Genomic DNA, 21,978 nt, shown 5'->3' with positions numbered 1-21,978 from the left:
CCACTTAAATATTTCCAAGATATTTCTTTATTCTTAGACAACGGATTCCCTTCTGTGATTGGTCATTTCTATGGACACAGAAATGACGTCACCTAAAATTCCGTTTACGGCACATAGTAATGTCGTAATTCAGCTCTGAGTGTGACACTTAAGATTCAGTCCTACACTTCACTGAAAGTGTGAGTAAGACGCTTGATAACTAACTTTTAAGTGCAGCTTTCAGCGAATAATTTATTTACTCTTAAGTCAACTCTTAACAGACTTCTTAGGAGTAATTCTAAGAAGCTTGATAAGTACGGCCCCTGGTTTTTAATTGCATAATCTAGGTGTGTTAATCCGGTTTCCCAAAAGACAAACATAATTTGAAAAAACAGAAAAAAATAAGAAAAACAGAACCTTCCTGTTTGATGCTCGACAACAAACACGCTCGACGACACACAACTGAAACACAAAAACAACACGTACAGCAGCATTTTTTGCACACTTTTATACATTTTGACAACGCTGATTTTGGAACACGGACTGAAGCGCAAAGCCAGTTGCAAAGCTCGCAAGTCAACTAGCCGGTGGCAAGGCTAACAGCTGATTGAAGAAGAAGGTAATGTCAGCTGAAGAGGGAGGCAAACTTAAAACACCATGGAGTTTTTGGCCGATGAGATTTCTGCAGTCAAAAACAGCAGCAGGAATGCCTCCTGGGACAGTTGGAAGAAGTGGAAGTTTCTCAGGATCCAGAACGCCAAGAAGGACCAGCTTCTGGTGGAGCTGGAGAACAGAGTGGCGGACCTGGAGCAATGCCCTAGGATCAATGATGTAATTGTGACTGGACTCCGCATTAAACCCCAATCATATACCCGGGTGGTGACCACTGACTACGTGAGGGAGCCCGGTAAGCAGGATGACAGATTGGCAGAGAAACAGGTGGCTGCCTTCCTCCACTCAAATAGGATTGAAGTGGATTCAAAAAACATTGAGGGCTAACCACCCTCTGCCCCGTAAAAGTGACGGAAATACACCAATCGTTACCATGACATTTGCAAACAGAACCCTGTTGAAGCAGGCAAGGAAGCTTAAAGGAACAAATGTATTAATTAACGAGCACTTCACATTGCAAGAAAAGCACGCATTCTGAAAAAACAAGGAAAAATTCAAAGCACATGACCAAGCGATTGTAAAGTACTGATCAAGCTTAACGGAACTCCAGAGCAAGCAAAAACTGTCGTCATCTTGAACATGGAGGAGCTGGACAGGTACCAGTGAGCATCATGAACCGGATTGTAAGGTATGATCCATTCCACACACAATCATGACACCATCAGAAATATCTCACACACCTTCACCTGGAAACCATGACGACACAACTCAAGGAACTTTTCATCTTGACAATATGGAACTGAAAACATTTCAATATACAGACCATAATGTACTGGACAAAGAAAATGATATAGGAATATGGGATACACTAAACAGCATTATCAGAAATGGTTCAAGACAATGCTACCCTCTGTATTTCATAGATAATGATATCAGAAAGTAAATCATGGACGGTATAGTGAAAAGATTTAACCAGTTTGTGAGTGTTGGACCAAACCTGGCTGAAAAAATGACTGATCCCTTGTCATCACAGGATTGGAAGATAAACTGGCAAATCTCCAAGTAAAATGAAAATAGCTAAAGTTGTACCGCTGTATAAATCTGGAGATGGACACCAATTCACAAATTACAGATCCGTCTCATTACTACCACAATTTTCAAACATTCTAGAAAACGTATTCAATTATCGATTAGACAAATTCATAGCCAAACATAAATTACTCACTGACAATAAGTACGGATTCAGATCAAAAAGTTCAACATCACTGGCATTAATGGAATCAATAGAAGTAATCACTAACGCTGTAGAAGATAAACAATATGCAATTGGAATATTCATCAATCTTAAGAAAGCCTTTGACACAATCAACCATGGCATATTAATCAATAAACTGAAACGGGACTGGATCAGAGGGATAGTTTTGCATTGGGTTGAGAGTTAATTAAAGGGCCGCAATCATTTTGTGAAGTTGGGAGACTATAGCTCATCATGTTTGGACATTGCCTGTGGCGTCCCCCAGGGGTCAGTGCTGGGTCCCAAACTGTTTATTCTATATACGGTACAGTATAAATGACATATGTAACGTCTCTCATGTATTGAAATTGGTCCTCTTTGCAGATGACGCAAACATGTTTTGCTCCGAGCTTCTGGGGTGTATCACTGAATCAATCTATCAATCAATCAATCAATCAATCAATCAATCAATCAATGTTTACTTATATAGCCCTAAATCACAAGTGTCTCAAAGGGCTGCACAAGCCACAACGACATCCTTGGCTCGGATCCCACATCAGGGCAAGGAAAATCTCAACCCAATGGGACAATGAGAAACCTTGGAGGGGACAGCAGATGTGGGGACCCCCCCCTACCAGTAAATATTCAAGCACGTTTTTTTTTTCCTCCGAGAGAAGGGGGATATGATCTGAGAGGGAAACTCAATCTGAAAAATCTGTATGCACGCTCCACAATGTCAGACAATGTCCAAGTGGTTAGAGTGTCCGCCCTGAGATCGGTAGGTTGGAGTTCAAATCCCAGCCGAATCATACCAAAGACTATAAAAATGGGACCCATTACCTCCCTGCTTGGCACTCAGCATCAAGGGTTGGAATTGGGGGTTAAATCACCACAATGATTCCCGGGCGCGGCGCCGCTGCTGCCCACTGCTCCCCAAGGGGATGGGTCAAATGCAGAGGACAAATTTCACCACACCTAGTGTGTGTGTGACAATCATTGGTACTTTAACTTTAACTTTAACTTTAACTTTAACCAAGAGGAGATTCAAACAGATGGTATTTACAAAGTACATGGAAGAAGAGGGGTATGACTAACACTAGGGTTCTCACTTTTTGCAAAACTTGCTATTTATGTTATTTATTTTGACACAATCAGTTATGATGTGGTTGTTTGTTGGTGATTGATGTTTTTGATGGAGAGCATTTCAAAAAAGAAGAAAAAACACAGGAAGTAAGATAACCTATAGTACTATAAAGTTAAAGTACCAATGATTGTCACACACACACTAGGTGTGGTGAAATTTGTCCTCTGCATTTGACCCATCCCCTTGATCACCCCCTGGGAGGTGAGGGGAGCAGTGTGCAGCAGCGGTGCCGCGCCCGGGAATCATTTTTGGTGATTTAACCCCCAATTCCAACCCTTGATGCTGAGTGCCAAGCAGGGAGGTAATGGGTCCCATTTTTATAGTCTTTGGTATGACTCGGCCGGGGTTTGAACTCACAACCTACTGATCTCTGGGCGGACACTCTAACCACTAGGCCACTGAGTAGGTACTATGTACTAAATGGAGAAGGGGTAGGAATCAATAAGCTAATGTTTCTTCCTACTCCTTTTCAAATATACAAAGGTTTTTTTTAATCATCTAGTGCTTCAAGTGTAATGTAGTATTCACATGTTGTTTGTTTGAAATAAAGCATTCATTCATTAATCCATTCATAATCAGATTAAGGTGTTTGCATTGGTTGTAAAATGCTTCTTTAGTGCTGAACTTTGAGGAATTAGACTAATTAAGTGCATGGAAACATGCACTTAACTCATCTACAATAAACCACAGCAGAAGTTTTAAATCAGTAGATCAGAGACATGTGGTCAGGGTAGGCAGACCCTCACTTATTTTGATAAAAAAACAAAAAAACTAATTCAATTCAATTCATAAACTAATAGTAATATTTGTTCATTAAACTGTATTGTAAATGTATTTTCTCTATGACTACAATCGTTTTTAAAGGGTAACTGTACTCTTTGGGGAATTTTGATTGTGAATTTTGTCATTCACAATCCTTTTGTAAGACATGAACTCATATGTTTTTCTTTTTTTTATGTATTCTAAATAGTAAATAAATGCGATCAAAAGTTTGCTTACAATGGAGCCTATGGGGATTACCCTGTTCTGCATACAAAACGCTTAAAAAAACATCCAAACACCTCCATCAAGGTTTATATATTGTGTAAGTATATATGTAATGTAGTAACAGGCACATTTATAATACAATTATGTATTTTTGCTCATTTTAAGCACACTGCCGCACATTAATCACAAAAACAGATTACTGATTACATCACTGATTACTACTCACTGCAGACTCCATGAGTGCCAAAAAACATAATTACACATCACTTACTCTACAATGTCTGCTGTCACTGGGATGCCGACTGTTAGAATGTTGATATATTCCTATTTGCATGATGAATGACTCATAATCCTCACAAAGAAACAAAGAGGGATGGAAAGAAGCATCTTTTACAGCCTTTTTTTTGCCATTTCTGGGTCGAACTTGGTTGTCAAAGTTGACCAACTCGTCGGATCATGTCCTCATCCTTTTACTATACGGGTGAGAGATATGATTTCTAATGTACAATAAACTGTCACGACCTCCGAGGCGAGAAAGCAGCTCACCAGCTGAATATCTCAATACAGCAGCATAAGAAAGTTGACTCTTTCTGAGCATTGCACCAAAAATAACATTAAATAACCTTAACGTTAATATTTATAATAACAATATTGCTAATACTTGGTTAATATACAGGTCATGAAATGCAAATGGAGTATTGTTGGCGCTTTTTGGATGGTTATTTAGAGCGTCATTTTATTTATGAGCGGAATAGAAGATTTTCCATTGACTCCATTGTAAGCAGGCTTTTGTTCATGTTAATTTATGAGTTAGAATGCATTAAAAAAACATGTGTTTACTGATCATATGCAGTGCAGAAAACTGAAATGAAGCCATCAATATCAACATTCATGTCTGCTTCGTGTGTATATGAACATGCCAATTTTTGGGCATCGCGCTATGTCCTGAGTGCACTGAATAGGACCACAGATGAGGCCGTGTCAAGTACAGTCTTTGTTTTCTCATTTAATAGGGTAAGGAAGCATCTACTGTCTGCTTTATTGCACAAGGAAGTCAGCACTCTGGCTGCGGAAGTGAGTGTTTTTGTTTATTCGCAATGTCGCCAATACAATTTTTCCAGAATTATTTCTACAACATGACTTTTTGCATTGTAGAAACCCAGTTGGTGCCAATCAGTATTTATTCAACTGTAAATTTACTTTCTCGTGTCCGCATTGAGAATAAAATACATTTTTACATTGCATTTAAAAGTGACCGGTGTCAGGACTGGGTCTATGGCGTGGTTTGTTCTCCCAGAAGGCAATGGAAAATTGGCGCGTGCAAGACGTGAATTTAAATACATTTTTAATTCTAACTCAAAAAAAGTACAAACAAAAGGCGCTCACAGCGGAGATAACAAACTTGGCAATAAACACAAAACTTGCACAATGGCAGAAACTATGATCAATGAAACAAAAACACTGACTGTAGCATTAATAAACAAAAAACTTACTTTGACAAGAAAAGGGCATGGATCGTAATGGTGTGTAGAGAGTGTGTCAAGAGTGATGTCGCCAGGCCGACTGCCTGGCAACAATGGCCTTAAATACTAGTGACATGATTAGTGAAAACGTGAGACAGGTGCGTGACATGAGGATGTGAACCAGGTGAAACTAATGGTTACTATGGTGACAAAGCAAGGGAGTGAAGACAAGAACTAAAAAGTGTCCAAAAACCAAGCAAAACAAAAACATGATCAACACAGACATGACAACCGTAGGGTTCGTATGTTGTTCGAGGACACTTTGACATGGTCACAGGAGTCTGAGGATCAAACACACAGGTTGGGAGATTATCACCACACCACAAATACCTTTCACATTCAACATATGTATTTTCGAGTCATTTCAGAAAAGGCACAACTTATTTTGTAGCCATAGCAGTCCCCCCTGGCGAATTGTAATAATATACTCAGCTTGTTGCAAGAACAACAATGCACAGCAGTACAAACAACTAGTATTGCAAAAGATTAGGATTGTGCACATCATGTCTGTGTCACCTGAGGGAGCGCCTCTGTTCCCGGTCGAGCACTGCTGCAGAAACGACAAATGTGTCTCCCCACTGAGAAAGCTAGTGTACATATTTGCACGGCGGTATGAATTCATACATTTTATATACAGTATATCTGCCGTAGTATTGAGAGGTACTACATGTTATGTGTTGTTCCCAGAGGTTACAAAAGATTAAATAGACTGAGTTAGTGATTTGAAATAAATTATGGATACCCTTTTTTTCTATGTCTTTGGCGAAGATCAGTGCCTTAAACAATCTCCAAAACCTCTGGCCATTTTAACATTTAATGGAGTTGATGTCAGATCGGTTAGTCTTACCGTCTGCGGGACCACAAAGACAAAAAACAAAGTCGAACTCTTGGGGCGGTATAGCTCGGTTGATAGAGTGGCCGTGCCAGCAACTTGAGGGTTGCAGGTTCGATCCCCGCTTCCGCCATCCTAGTCGCTGCCATTGTGTCCTTGGGCAAGACACTTTACCCACCTGCTCCCAGTGCCACCCACACTGGTTTAAAAATGTTGCTTAGATATTGGGTTACACAATGTAAAGCGCTTTGAGTCACTTGAGAAAAGCGCTATATAAATATACTTCACTTCACAACTCTGGAGCTCTAGCTCATGAAAGAAACATGATGGCCTGTCAGACACACACAGCTTGAGTTTGGTTGAGGTCCTTTGCTATGAATCAGCTTGCATTCATCCTTCCTTCATGTCGACTCATGAGTGACCACTTTCTCACCTTTTTTTTTTTGCCAACGTATCCGTCTCTATCCACAGCCAATGGTAGGTCTTCCTCAGCTTGTTTTTGACAGTAGAGAATAGGATAGAATCGAATGTTCAGACTCAGTATCAGTCCGATACATAACGTCAAGCATACTGCCCTGCACCACACCAAATAAAAACTGCTGCGCAAGTCGTTCAGAGGTGGGTGATGCTTCACTTCGGTGTTCAGTTTATGGTGCAGTGATAACATAACATTTAGAGTGTTACTGTGACTGATTTAGTAACTAAGATGCCATAAAAGCTCAACAGAAATTAAATACTTTTTTATTGCAAAACAACTGATCCAACATCAAAACATGTTAAGACACTTGCTCAAACAATCACACACTTTTCTGGCTTCAAAATAAAAGCGTTAAGCTACACATTTGGTTTAACTACATTTTCCTAAAAAAACGTCCGACACTACAATCATGCTTTTCTCACGAGTGATAGGCACTGGATTTAAAATATTTAAAGTAGTTCCTTATTCTCTTTTATTACGTATAATTGTTTGAGCTAAACAAAGTCAATAGTAAATAATAACAAAACAAAAGCAAAAACTATTATCTACTTCTCATCTAAGGGGGAACTGCACTGTAATATATGGCAAGTACGAGGTGGCTAACAATGCAGCTAATGCAAGTACTCTATTGCAGTGGTCCCCAACCTTTTTGTAACTGCGGACCGGTCAACGCTTGAAAATTTGTCCCACGGACCGGGGGGGGGGGGGGGGGGATTTTATTTATTTATTTATTTTTTGTCATTAAAAAATACAATCATGTGTGCTTACGGACTGTATCCCTGCAGACTGTATTGATCTATATTGATATATAATGTAGGAACCAGAAATATTAATAACAGAAAGAAACAACCCTTTTGTGCGAATGAGTGTGAATGAGTGTAAATGGGGGAGGGAGGTTTTTTTGGGTTAGTGCACTAATTGTAAGTGTATCTTGTGTTTTTTATGTTGATTTAATAAACAAAAACAAAACAAAACAAAACAATTTTTTAATTTCTTGTGCGGCCCGGTACCAATCGATCACACGGACTGGTACCGGGCCGCGGCCTTCAGGCCGTAAGACTCTTGAACGCATCATAATAATCCCCTCAATTCCCCCCTAAAATGGATTAACTCGCTGGAATATAAAAACAATATAACATACATCCATAAACATGGATGCATATGAAAAAGTGCAATATATTTATCTGTACAGTTATCTATTTATTTATATCTGCACCTTATTGCTCTTTTATCCTGCACTACAATGAGCTACTGCAACGAAATGTCATTCTTATCTGTACTGTAAAGTTCACATTTTAATGACAATAAAAAGGAAGTCTAAGTCTAAGTCTAAGTCTTTGTCAGCCAGAGAGGATCAGCAATAAAAGGCATTAAAAGACAATGGCAGATCACGTACTTTGGCCAATACCGATCAGTGGCCGATCGATTGGCACATTAAATACAATTGCTATAAAAAGTTAAAGTACCAATGATTGTCACACACACAGTAGGTGTGGCAAAATTATTCCCTGCATTTGACCCATCACCCTTGATCACCCCCTGGGAGGTGAGGGGAGCAGTGAGCAGCAGCGGTGGCTGCGCCCGGGAGTGGTTTTTGGTGATTCAACCCCCAATTACAACTCTTAATGCTGAGTGCCAAGCAGGGAGGTAATGGGTCCCATTTTTATAGTCTTTGGTCTGACTCGGCCGGGGTTTGAACTCACAACCTACCGATCTCAGGGCGGACACTCTAACCACTAGGCCACTGAGTAGGAAAAAAGGTTTGGATCAAATACGCTCTGCTTTCTTCCTACTCCTTTTTGGACTTGTTGAATTGTGAAACTGTATATAAGTGATGTACCGCATTGTAACTGTTTGCATGTTTGAGGCTTTTCCCCCACTTGACCGCACATTCGTGTTTAAATCAAATTCATCAGGCAGTTGACGCCTCTAAAGCTATCACAACAGTTGTGTAATCTTGGTCAACGTAAAGGTTTCTAATTTCAAACCTGTGTTGAGGCCCCTCCTTAGACTTCCATGACAAATGGCGTCAGAAGATCTGAGACCATTCCTGGTGAGCCCACTTGGTTAGACCCTTGGGACAGGAGACTCAAGTGTGATTGAGCCCGGAGATGGATGAGGCAGGGAAATCTAATTGGGACGCTTGTGTGGGATGTGGAACAGCCTCAGGATGCGTGATGTAGTGTGATGGAGAATGCCGTCACTACGGTTGATCTCTTTAGAGAAAGCTTTTAAAGCTGAAAAGGTAGTGGATATCGTGGAAAACTCCACAGGACGGGTCCATGCGCAAAAAACGATAATGCCATTTTGCGGATTTTGAGTTGTGGTTATCACTAAATAGTTTCCACCGTTCTCTACCAAGAGTTAAAATCTAATTTTCCACAAAAGCAATGTTTGCATTGCTTTCGCATTTCACAATTTCACTGTTATATATTTTGTTTTATTTCAGAAAGCGACAAGCGCCCTACTTTCTGTTGCACAAACAGACAAATCTATCAGGACCAATCTGTGCATCGAAATGTTATGACATCCAATATCAGCGCTCATGTTCGCTCGCTTTGTGTCTGGTTTTCTGTGATTGGAACTAAATAAAGCATCAATGAAGAGTGACTTTGATAAAAACAGTGAGTGTGTGGTGCCCTCGCCTACTAGGTGCAAAAAGAGACGCTGTCCTGTTAAATCTGAGCGGTCCGTGAGAGCAAGAAAGATCAACACAGTGAGGTGGGAAATATGCAATATAAAACCTGTGTACATAATGTACAGCAGGAGTCGCCAACCAGACCAGGAGATCTTTCGCGAGTCGAGCGTGAAAATATCAGAAACAAAATAAGGTATTAATTAGGGCTTTCAAAGTTAACGGGATAATAACGCATTAACTATACATTTCAATAACGGCACACATTTTTTTAATGCACACGCGTACTTTTTGACCCTCGGGCCGTGCTGTAGCGGGGAGAACCTGGCTGAAGTTCACTTGCTACTGATGAGCCACAAGTGAGCAGAAATGGACAAAGAAAGTCTACCTTATGGAAATATCAGGTTCAAAGCCATGGAAAGTTGTTCTCCCGACAAGAATGGACTCTTTTTCGCCATGAGAAGAGACGACATCCCTGCAGCAAACTCCTGCTGCGCTTGTCGTTCAAAGGTGGGTGGTGCTTCACTTCCGTGTTCAGATTACGGTGCAGTGATAACATAACATTTAGATTGTTACTGTGACTGATTTAGTAAGTAAGATGCCATAAAAGCTAAACAGAAATGAAATACTTGTTTTTATTGCAAACAGTCGATCCAACATCAAAACATGTCAAGACACTTTCTCAAAACAATCACACACTTTTACGGCTTCAAAATAAAAACGCTAATCTATACATTCGGTTTAACTACATTACACTACAATCGTGCTTTGTCAAAAAAGGGATGGGCACCTGATCCGTTACTTTTTTGGCACCGTACGAAACCAGCCGGTACTACTGAGCCCTGATTCACGCAAGATCCAGCGGTGGCATGTTTTGGTGCCTGGGTTGCGTGTGACGACACGTCTGTTTGAATTAGCACTTTCGAATGGCAAGTACATGCTAGTACTTGAGAGGAAAACAGGCGATTTTTGAAGCGAACATGCTCTTAGTAATCTTGCAACCCATCAATGTTTCATGACTAAAACCCAACCATGACAAATAGAAAACTCTCTATAGTGTGGCTCGTCTTTTCTCACTGCAAAATTTGTGACGTACAAATCAAGGCAAGTGGCAGGAATACTTCCAATCTGTGGAAGCACCTGGCTGAAATATTGTGTAAATTATTTTATTAACATGTTCTGGTCGAGTCCTCAATTACAGAATGATTAGCAAGCTGCATATTACATTTTATTAATTAATAGAGAAAGTTTAAACATTGTCATGCAGCTATATGAAGACCATTAACTTGTACAACATGTACAGGTAAAAGCCAGTAAATTAAATATTTTGAAAAACTTGATTTATTTCAGTAATTGCATTCAAAAGGTGTAACTTGTACATTATATTTATTCATTGCACACAGACTGATGCATTCAAATGTTTATTTCATTTAATTTTGATGATTTGAAGTGGCAACAAATGAAAATCCAAAATTCCGTGTGTCACAAAATTAGAATATTGTGTAAGGGTTAAATTTTGAAGACACCTGGTGCCACAAACTAATCAGCTGATTAACTCAAAACACCTGCAAAGGGCTTTAAATGGTCTCTCAGTCCAGTTCTGAAGCCTACACAAACATGGGGAAGACTGCAGATTTGACAGCTGTCCAAAAGGCAACCATCGACACATTGCACAAGGAGGGAAAGACACAAAAGGTTATTGCTGAAGAGGCTGGCTGTTCTCAGAGCTCTGTGTCCAAACACATTAATGGAGAGGCAAAGGGAAGGAAAAACTGTGGTCAGAAAAAGCGATAGGGATCACCGCGCCCTGGTCAAGATTGTGAAAAAAAACCCATTCAAAAATGTGGGGGAGATTCAGAAGGAGTGGACAGCTGCTGGAGTCAGTGCTTCAAGATCCACCACCAAGAGACGCTTGAAAGACATGGGTTTCAACTGCCGCATACCTCGTGTCAAGCCACTGTTGACCAAGAAACAGCGCGAAAAGCGTCTCACCTGGGCTAAGGAAAAAAAGAGCTGGACTGCTGCTGAGTGGTCCAAAGTCATGTTTTCTGACGAAAGCAAATTTTGCATTTCCTTTGGAAATCGAGGTCCCAGAGTCTGGAGGAAGACAGGAGAGGCACAGGATCCACGTTGCCTGAAGTCTAGTGTAAAGTTTCCACCATCAGTGATGGTTTGGGGTGCCATGTCATCTGCTGGTGTCGGTCCACTCTGTTTCCTGAGATCCAGGGTCAACGCAGCCGTCTACCAGCAAGTTTTAGAGCACTTCATGCTTCCTGCTGCTGACCTGCTCTATGGAGATGGAGATTTCAAGTTCTAACAGGACTTGGCGCCTGCACACAGCGCAAAATCTACCCGTGCCTGGTTTACGGACCATGGTATTTCTGTTCTAAATTGGCCCGCCAACTCCCCTGACCTTAGCCCCATAGAAAATCTGTGGGGTATTGTGAAAAGGAAGATGCAGAATGCCAGACCCAAAAACGCAGAAGAGTTGAAAGCCACTATCAGAGCAACCTGGGCTCTCATAACACCTGAGCAGTGCCAGAAACTCATCGACTCCATGCCACGCCGCATTAACACAGTAATTGAGGCAAAAGGAGCTCCAACCAAGTATTGAGTATTGTACATGCTCATATTTTTCATTTTCATACTTTTCAGTTGGCCAACATTTCTACAAATCCCTTTTTTGTATTAGCCTTAAGTAATATTCTAATTTTGTGACACACGGAATTTTGGATTTTCATTTGTTGCCACTTCAAATCATCAAAATTAAATGAAATAAACATTTGAATGCATCAGTCTGTGTGCAATGAATAAATATAATGTACAAGTTACACCTTTTGAATGCAATTACTGAAATAAATCAAGTTTTTCAAAATATTCTAATTTTCAGGTATAAATACCACAGATTACAGCTGGGATAGGCTCCAAACCCCCCACGATCCAAAAAGGGACAAGCGGTAGAAAATGGACGAATGGATATTACCAAACATCCTTGACAATCAAAGCATGATCATAACAATCAACATTTTGTGTTATTTATGCGTGAAACTGTTATCCAAACATGGAAGTGTAGCTCCTCCTCTGAATGCAAGTGTTCCTAAAGCAGGAATACAAATTCTGTATTTCTACAACATACAAAATCTGGCAAGACAATTTAAATTTGTCCTTTTTGTGTTAAGCTTTTTTAAAAAAGCATAATGTTTAAAACAATTTCCATTAAAACAAATTAATTGTCCGTTCATGGTGTTAAAACTGGAAAATGATTTGTCTAGGGTACACTTTTTAATAGTGAAAATGTATTTATACCTGCGATTAATCGCAATTAATTTTTAGTTAACTATGAACAAAATGTGATTAATCGCGAGTAAATATTTTAATATTTTGACAGCCCCTAGTATTAATATGACATCAGTGACACCCCACTCGGAGAGTGACCAACAGGCACACATTTAACCCCTCTCTCTCTTCAGCCTCACATCCAGCCACTCTCGACACCGCGGCCACACCCCCGAGCATGACACTTCACCCACTCGTCTCGCAAACGCGTGTTGCATGATGTGCACAAAAATCATCGAGCTGCAACAATGTATTAAGGCTGACTGCTGCAACGCATCAGACATTTTCTAGCATCCTCCTACATGCGTGGATTAGATTTTGGGGATGCATAAAAAAAAAGGCGTCCACAATTTCTGGGCAGCAATCTACCGGCTTCGTCTCTTCAGCAATGCAGTGCTCTGCTGGAAGTTCTGCCACGTCTTTCACAAAACTGTAAGGTTCCGTAAAGGCGGAAAGTGCCGCCGTCGGGCCGAGGCTCGTGTGTCGGTCAATAAGCCCACGTCATCATCATCATCGCTCGACTGCAACAGGAAGCTAACAAGCCATATACTAAAGTCTGTGAATATTGCTACAAAATACGGATTTGGTGTTGATTTATATACAAAAGGAAACATCATAATTGTTATTATATAAAATGATACATTTACTGGTCAATAATCTTTTAACCATTTTAATCACTTTTCTTTGGCACAAAAATACAGTACATACGTACAATATACACATACTGTATACAGTCACATGAATACAAGTACTAATTAATGATGACACCAACCAATAACAAGTAAATAACTACCAATGTAAACAATGTAAACACTTTGTGTTTGTTAGAAACCCTGGTTCTTGTAAATATTGAAAATCATGTCTTTGTTTTTTGTTTCTTAAATAAAATTAAGGTTGAGCATTCTTTTAATTCGGCATTCAAACTGTTCCATAGTTTAACCCCACTTAATGAAACACAAAAGCTTATACGCGGTGTGCGTACATTTTGAATTTTAGGATTGAAATCACCCCTTAAATTATTATAGACTGGATGTGAAGCACAGCGCTATTATTGTGAAGCAGCCAAGCGAAAGTGTGTGATTGGTATGAGAAAAGACTTGACAAATTTTGACGAAAATCTAAAAATAAGTGTGACTTTAGATTTCCTCTCTACTGTCTTTGTTTCTGCTGAACTTGTATTCCATCTTACTAAAGCAGTTCGAGTAACAATCTACATTGTATGTTTTAAATGCACTTAACTGTAATCCAAACACGGACGTGAAGCTTCTCCTCACTCAAATCAGCAATGCGCGCTCTGCGTTTGCTCCAATGATAATGTCTCACGGCAATTGAAGGTAACATTTCTTGACTTGTCCGGAGAATGACTTGCCATGGCTGAGATTTCCATAAGGTCCCCCTTTCTTTGTGCAGTTCTGCTAGCTATTTTCGAGCCTGTGGCTCAACAGTAACTTACACATGTCCCCAAACTACGGAACGGGCCAAGGGTAAAAAACAATAAACACGCTTTAAAAAAAACTTTGACAGCCCTAATATATACTGTATATACATATAAAAATACACTACCGTTCAAAAGTTTGGGGTCACCCAAACAATTTTGTCGAATAGCCTTAATTTCTAAGAACAAGAATAGACTGTCGAGTTTCAGATGAAAGTTCTCTTTTTCTGGCCATTTTGAGCGTTTAATTGACCCCACAAATGTGATGCTCCAGAAACTCAATATGCTCAAAGGAAGGTCAGTTTTGTAGCTTCTGTAACGAGCTAAACTGTTTTCAGATGTGTGAACATGATTGCACAAGGGTTTTCTAATCATCAATTAGCCTTCTGAGCCAATGAGCAAACACATTGTACCATTAGAACACTCGAGTGATAGTTGCTGGAAATGGGCCTCTATACACCTATGTAGATATTGCACCAAAAACAAGACATTTGCAGCTAGAATAGTCATTTACCACATTAGCAATGTATAGAGTGTATTCCTTTAAAGTTAAGACTAGTTTAAAGTTATCTTCATTGAAAAGTACAGTGCTTTTCCTTCAAAAATAAGGACATTTCAATGTGACCCCAAACTTTTGAACGGTAGTGTAGTTGATGCACAGGTAGATCTTGCTTGGGTTTTTGGCTGAGACCAGGGATCCAGGGCTTGAAAAGGTTGGTGACCACTGATGTAGCCATTGCTTTCTCGAATGACGAACTGAATCGTGTGTTTACTCTGCTGTTGTTGTCCTGTGATGCAGCAGTCAATGGTAATGATGTCATGATGCAGCAGTCAATGTAAACCCTGCACCCCACTGTAAAGGGATCACCTGAAAAGGTGTTTGTTTGGATGAAAATAATTAATTAGTTATGGAAAAAGCCTTCCCCTAAAAATATTGATCTGTTTTCACAAATTTTAGGTTCACAACATAGTGTAGGATTAGTCTGTTATTGCAAAGAAACATTTTTTGGAGTTATCTGTTTTTGCAGCAAAATCTCAAAAAAATTCTCAAAATTAGATTTTTATAATAAAGAGATATCTCCATTTTTCTTGTTTTCAGTAAAACAAGGAGAATGGAGGTATATCTTTTTGCGCATGAACACTTCATAATTTCGTCACTATCACATTCTGTACGTGCATCCACACGCCACAAACACATCGCTGAATTGTAGTGAACTGCAGTTAACTGCAGATATCACAAGCAGCTACTGTTTACTTAAATTCATAATACTGTATATAGCTGGCTTTATATCCTCCTAAGGTGCCAAAATCCCGTGAAGTGGACATGCATAACCAGGCTATGTTTTCCAAAAATGATTAACTCCAACAAAATAAATAGACCATAAAAAATGTCCAGGAGGATGTAAGTGTAGGTTTTAGTTGACAAGGTGCATCAGTGCTGCCTTACTCCTTCGCATCCATCTAACAGTTCAAACCATGTGACCCCTGATGCATTTTTTGATAACATAGGGAATTACTTTTCTTCAAACTGAATGAACACAGTTAAATCCGTTGGTAAACTTCTTACAAGAACAAAGCCAAATCTACATGTATTCAGCTGGTGCCAAGGATCAGCGTTTAGCTCTGTCTGCAGTTCTTTGGATGATGTCAACAGGGATTGAATAAAAAAGGGCAGGGGCAGTGGTTGTTAGCCTTTGGTGCAGATCCTAATCTTGTTTACTAGCTTCTTTAGCAGTTATTTTCCTGGTAATTTATTCCATCTAGTAAAAAAAGATGTTGGTATAAGGACATAAAGAAAACTTGACCACAGTGTCTTCACACACTCTCATTAGGATGAGGCATAGCATCTTGTCATGCGCAGTAAATGAGTAACCACCTGCTGAATGGGAAAACACACATTGGTGTAACCTCCAGGGGTCTTATTTGAGCCCGGGACAAGACACAGGCTGATGATAATGAGAATGAGAAAATATACCAGCTGTTTGATCTCTTGTCCTGCAACTGCAACGTTGGCAAAAATAGATGTAGTATAATACAACGTAACCCGTTTAGGTCGACGGTTCTTGAACTGGCTGACTCACATTGAAAATAGTGAGGCTGATTGGCAATACTAAAGGGTCCATAGTTTGTGTATGTTGTATGTCTATCTGTGTTGGCCCTGTGATGAATTGGAAACTTGTCCAGGGTGTACCCTGCCTTATGCCCGAATGCAGCTGGCTTAGGCTCTAACACCCCGAGAATGACAAGAAGTAAAAAAAATGGATGGATTGATGGACAGTTATCAACATGACTTCAACTCGAGCCAAAAACAGCCACTGTTTGCTCATTTTGGGTTTTGCCTTTGCCAGAGACATTGGGAGAATGTTTGATAATAAAGTACGTTGTATGTCTGAATAGTTTGTTGACATTGTTTTCCTGGATTTTTCCTGATTTTCTCAAGTTTTATACTCTCAATTCAGGGGTCCTTAACCTTACTGACCTCAGGCCCCAACTTTTCTAGTACAGAGGTTACCACTGAGTTGATAATTTTACTCTTGATTCTAATCATATTCGATAATTATATCCAATCTACTAATAGTTAACAACCTTGTCAAATGATATGAAAGCATGTGTTAATCACAAACAATATTATCAAGGCTTAGATCAGGCTGATTCCAAAAATAAATACTGATCAAATATACAGCAAAAAATTAAAGCGCAAATGAAAATACAGCTTTAAGAAACTTCTCTATGACTTTCTTTCGCTCCAGACTTCTTCTGTTTGTTTGATATTGTCATTATTGCCACAAGTGGTGGAAAGGTGTATTACAACCAAGTACTGCTGTGGCCCATACAGACCATGAATAGAGCTGCTGCATTCATTTCGTTGTATCCCTTGACTACAAAGAGACTAACAGCTTTCGCACATACGCACGTCTTTCTTCCAGTGGTTAGTAATCTTTAAAAAGGGCTGTCTTCGAGTCCAGGTGAACACTGCCATGCTTTTATTTTGAAACTTACTTTGAATAGGAAGTCATTGTGTGCACAGTGTAAAGCTGTGGAGCTCAAGTTAAAAGTTAAAGTACCAATGATTGTCACACACACACTAGGTGTGGTGAAATTAACCTCTGCATTTGACCCATCCCATTGTTCACGCCCTGGGAGGTGAGGGGAGCAGTGAGCAGGGTGGCCACGCTGGGGAATCATTTTGGTGATTTAAACCCCAATTCCAACCCTTGATGCTGAGTGCCAAGCAGGGAGGTAACGGGTCCTATTTTTATAGTCTTTGGTATGACTCGGCCGGGGTTTGAACTCACGACCTACCGATGTCAGGGCGGACACTCTAACCCAGTGGTTCTTAACCTTGTTGGAGGTACCAAACCCCACCAGTTTCATATGTGCATTCACCGAACCCTTCTTTAGTGAAAAATAAAATGATGTTTTTTTTTCAAATTCAAGACAAACTTATATGTTTTTGGTAACACTTTAGTATGGGGAACATATTCTAAGTAACAAAGACTTAATTTAGAGTTATTTGGTTAGGGTTAGGGTTAGGGTTAGAGGGTTAGGGCCAGGATCAGGGTTATAATAAGGCCATGCAGAATAAGGCAGTAATAAGTACTTAATAATGACTAGTTAAGAGCCAATATGTTACTAATTTGCATGTTAATAAGCAACTAATTAATGGTGAATATGTTCTCCATACTAAAGTGTTACCATGTTTTTTTACTGGTGCACAAAATGAACCGTGCATGAACATCACCTTGTTCAAAGAACAAAACCAACACAGTGCATAAACTCACAACAAATTACACACCTGCAAATCAGTCTGACTTCTGCTGTTGCCGTATCCGTAATACGCCAATAGGGAGAAGTTTTTATTTACACGATGAGTCGGTGTGTCTTGACCGCCGCCGAACCCCTGAGCCCGACTCACCGAACCCCTAGGGTTCGATCGAACCCAGGTTAAGAACCACTGCTCTAACCACAAGGCCACTGAGCAGGTCAGCAAGTCAGCTGACAGTTTAGTTGCTGTTGCCGTTTAACAGTTCTTAGTACATATTGAATAATAAAAGTAACAATACTACAACACATTTCAACATAAACGGAACACTTTTCCATATAAATGAATGATGTGTGTCTCAGATTTTATGTCGACAAAAGTAATTGACCATTCATGTAGATGTGGACTAGCCAAGCACACGCTGGACCAGCACTTGATGCTCCGTGCAGTTATTCTGAAACTGAGTGCCATAATTATTAGGGAACCAAGATGTACAATTTTTTTTTTTTCCCTGCTTCTCAAGACTCATACTGATAACTTATTTATGTAGTTAGTTTGTGCACAGCCATATGCAAGAAAAACGTGGTTTTGACAAATATACTTGTACATTTGTCTTAAAAAAATGTCAGTATCTTCAATGATGGTAAAGTACACATGTCGTTTTAGTCCTCAGATTGACTCTTACAAACGTTTTGCATTTTTTTAAACGCCACGGCAGAAAGAAAATTCCCCGGGCCTTTCTTGGCAGCTATGTTTGGGCCAGCTTTAGCAGCACAGGTGACTTTGCAGGCATTCAAGACACCATGGTGGTGTTTCAGGTAAGGTTTGATGTGTTAAAGCTCAATGTTTTTTTTCCCCCTACCCGCGGGATATTTGCAGAACATTTGGAACAAATAGCACGTGAAATGCCTTCCTTGAAAGAGTGAAGAAGTCCCCCAAGTTATTTACAGTGAGCTTAGGGAAGTTTACAAATGGCCGTTTACAGCACGAGCAGGAGAAACGTACCGTTTAATTTGCTCACCCTAACCCACCGCAAACACAGTACGGGTCATTTCACCTCATCAAAGCGTTTATTATATATTTTTTTATTCCTCAATAGGTACCGTATTTTCCGCACTATAAGGCGCACTTAAAAACCTCCAATTTTATCAATAGCTGACGGTGCGCCTTATAATCCGGTGCGCCTTATATATGGACCAATATTGAGCCACAACAAACCTAAACTTCATTTTCATAAAGTTTAGGTCTCGCAACTACGGTAAGCAGCCGCCAACTTCATTTTTCCCCGTTGAAGAAGAAGTTCTTCTTCTACAGTAAGCAGCCGCCCCCGTAGAAGAAGAAGAAGCGCGCGGTGCATGCTGGGATATATGACTGCGCCAGGCGTGCCGTTTTGATTTCCATTTGTTTGTTTATGTGAAGACCCTAAAATGGCTCCTATTAAGAGACACGCTTAATACGCAGAGTTTAAACTTAAGACGATCAGTCACGCAGTAGAACACGGGAATAGAGCAGCAGCGACACTGACTCGATTAATGACGACTTCGACGAGACGGAGCCGGGCATGTTGGATGCCGTACTTGCCCAACTGTTTAATTCGGACCCTGAAGAAGAAGAATTCGAGGGATTCGTGGATGAGGAATAACTTCATAAAGTGAGCTTTACATGTTTATTTTGTGTGTTGTGTTGTGTGACATTAACGTTTGAGCAACGTTGAGTCATTGATATATTGTTATTGCGCTGCACTATTTGAGTGTTACTATATTGTGATTGCACTAACGTTTGATTTACCGTAACAGTATCACTGTTTTGTACGTGTTTATTGAATCAGGGAAAAGTTCCCCTCCACTATGTGATATAAATGTTGCACTACATGTTATACCTTGCTGTTGTTAAAAGATAAACAAAACACCACGTCACTAACTTTACCTCGGGGAAAATAACAAAACAGCTGTTTATTCATTTTGGGAGTGAACAGAGTTGTCAGGACGCTGGTTTGTAATCTATTAATAAAGTTTGACTGACCTATCTGACTGTTTTGTTGACATTCCCTTTAGCGCAGCTCCATCTATTGGATGCATAGGTGCACCTTATAATCCGGTGCGCCTTATATATGAACACAGTTTTGAAATATGCCATTCATTGAAGGTGCGCCTTATAATCCGGTGCGCCTTATTGTGCGGAAAATACGGTATGTGAAATTGGGTGTAAAATATATATTGGGATATGTATTGCAGACATATGCTGCAGCCTCCTGCGATAACGATATGTATCACAATATACTATTTGGTAGGGCTGTGAATCTTTGGGCACCACACAATTCGATTCAGAATCGATTGTCGATTCAAAACGATTCTCGATTCGAAATCAATACATTTTTAAATAACATTGAGTGCCAGCTCTATGATTCATTACATGCCTCCATAAAATAAATAACCAGCTCTTATAAACGTATATATTACTTAAAAGAAAACTGGTTTTGTTTACTAAAATTATACCCATACACTTAATAAAGTCAAATACAAATAAGGGAACAAGAGAGAGAAGCCAACACTTTTCTTTTGTAAAGCGAATCTTTACAGCAGATATGGAGATCTACATCAACAATATAAGTTTATCCGAGTGACTGGACAGGAAAGATTACATTTTTTTAAATAAATACATATATATATATATATTTTTTTTTTAATTGATTTTTGATTTTTTTAAATCAATTAAGACTCGATATAAATAACATTCGAAAACTGATTTTTTTGACACCCCTATTACTTGGTATGTAAATGATAATAGAAGCATTTCAAAACGGCTTACAAAGGCTCCTAAATTGGCTGCTGACTCTCGCAGTAACATGTTGCGTCATTTCCGGTTTTATTATTGATTCAAAACTATTATTAATCTACTTTCTAATTTACTGCTAATAGCTGGTTACTTTCTGTTGGAACATGGTGCAATCTATACTTCTGTTAAAATGTAACAAGTACTTCCTTTTCTGTGGTTTGGATACATTACATTATTTATGGGCGACACTACATATTCGGTATCGATCCAATACCAAGTAGTCTCGACCCCTGCTTGGACACGGACCTTGTTGCTTCTCTCCAGCCCCCGACCGCTTGTTTGCCCACGGACTGCCTTCTTGCCTCGCCCCTTTGGCCTGACGAAGGATTCATGCAACACGCACATACAACTAACTCTGGTAACATTCACATGGTTAATGCTACACATCATCTTGCACCTGTCACTTAAAGTAGCATAGACATCCCACCTGATCATCAAGTTAAATAAACCTATTACCTGCCGTGGTGTAGTCTCCTCCCCCCGCTGTATGTAACAGTTTAGTGCTTAAAAGTATTCCTAAGTATTTTTAAAAGGAGCAAGATGATGGGAACCCCCTGGAGTCTGAGTCCTGAAATCGATATTAAACAGGTAATTATCCTGGATTAAAGAAGAGAAGACAAATCCATCTCTGTCATTCCTGTACATCTTTGATTCTCTCTGTCGAACAGAATTTGCTCAAGGTGTCTCTTTAAATATTAAAGATACGACAAATGAAGAGCGCAAGGGGATTTAAAGGAGAGGAACCTCACATATGAAATGTCATGGGGTCTTTCTGTGTTGGCCCTGCGATGAGGTGGCGAATGGTTCATGGTGTATCTCGCCGACAGCCCGGGTGCAGCTGGGATAGGCTCCAGCCCATCGCAACCTCCAAAAGGGACAAGCGATAGAAAAAGGATGGATGGATGGATCTCGGTATCAAAGTAAAAATGAGACTTTAATGGTGACTGTAAATGTCTTAGCTGCTGGAATAAAGTAAATGAAGCTGTATGTTCAGTGACTTTTAGCAGTAGAGGAATGATACATGTACCGTCTGAAGGTTAAGTGTTTGGGTAGCTTGACGCATGCATATATTATTATGAAATGTGCTGGTCTTGAACCGCTTGCTTGTTCTCCACATTTGCCTATTTATTGTTTTTTTCTTGGTTTGGTTGAGCCTTTTGGTGACATTCTTCTTCCAGTTGCGTA

The 21,978-nt window shown here is 39.8% G+C and overlaps 1 protein-coding gene across 9 annotated transcripts in view; it reads right to left on the bottom strand.

Annotated features, from left to right (window-relative positions):
• The window catches only part of rbfox3a (RNA binding fox-1 homolog 3a), a 1,185,382-nt gene that overhangs the window by 473,983 nt on the left and 689,421 nt on the right, over window positions 1-21,978 (bottom strand). The window lies entirely within an intron of this gene.

The sequence above is a fragment of the Entelurus aequoreus genome, linkage group LG08, assembly GCF_033978785.1.
Source record: "Entelurus aequoreus isolate RoL-2023_Sb linkage group LG08, RoL_Eaeq_v1.1, whole genome shotgun sequence".
Classification (NCBI taxonomy): domain Eukaryota; kingdom Metazoa; phylum Chordata; class Actinopteri; order Syngnathiformes; family Syngnathidae; genus Entelurus; species Entelurus aequoreus.
This window is presented reverse-complemented; position numbering and strand designations above follow the sequence as displayed.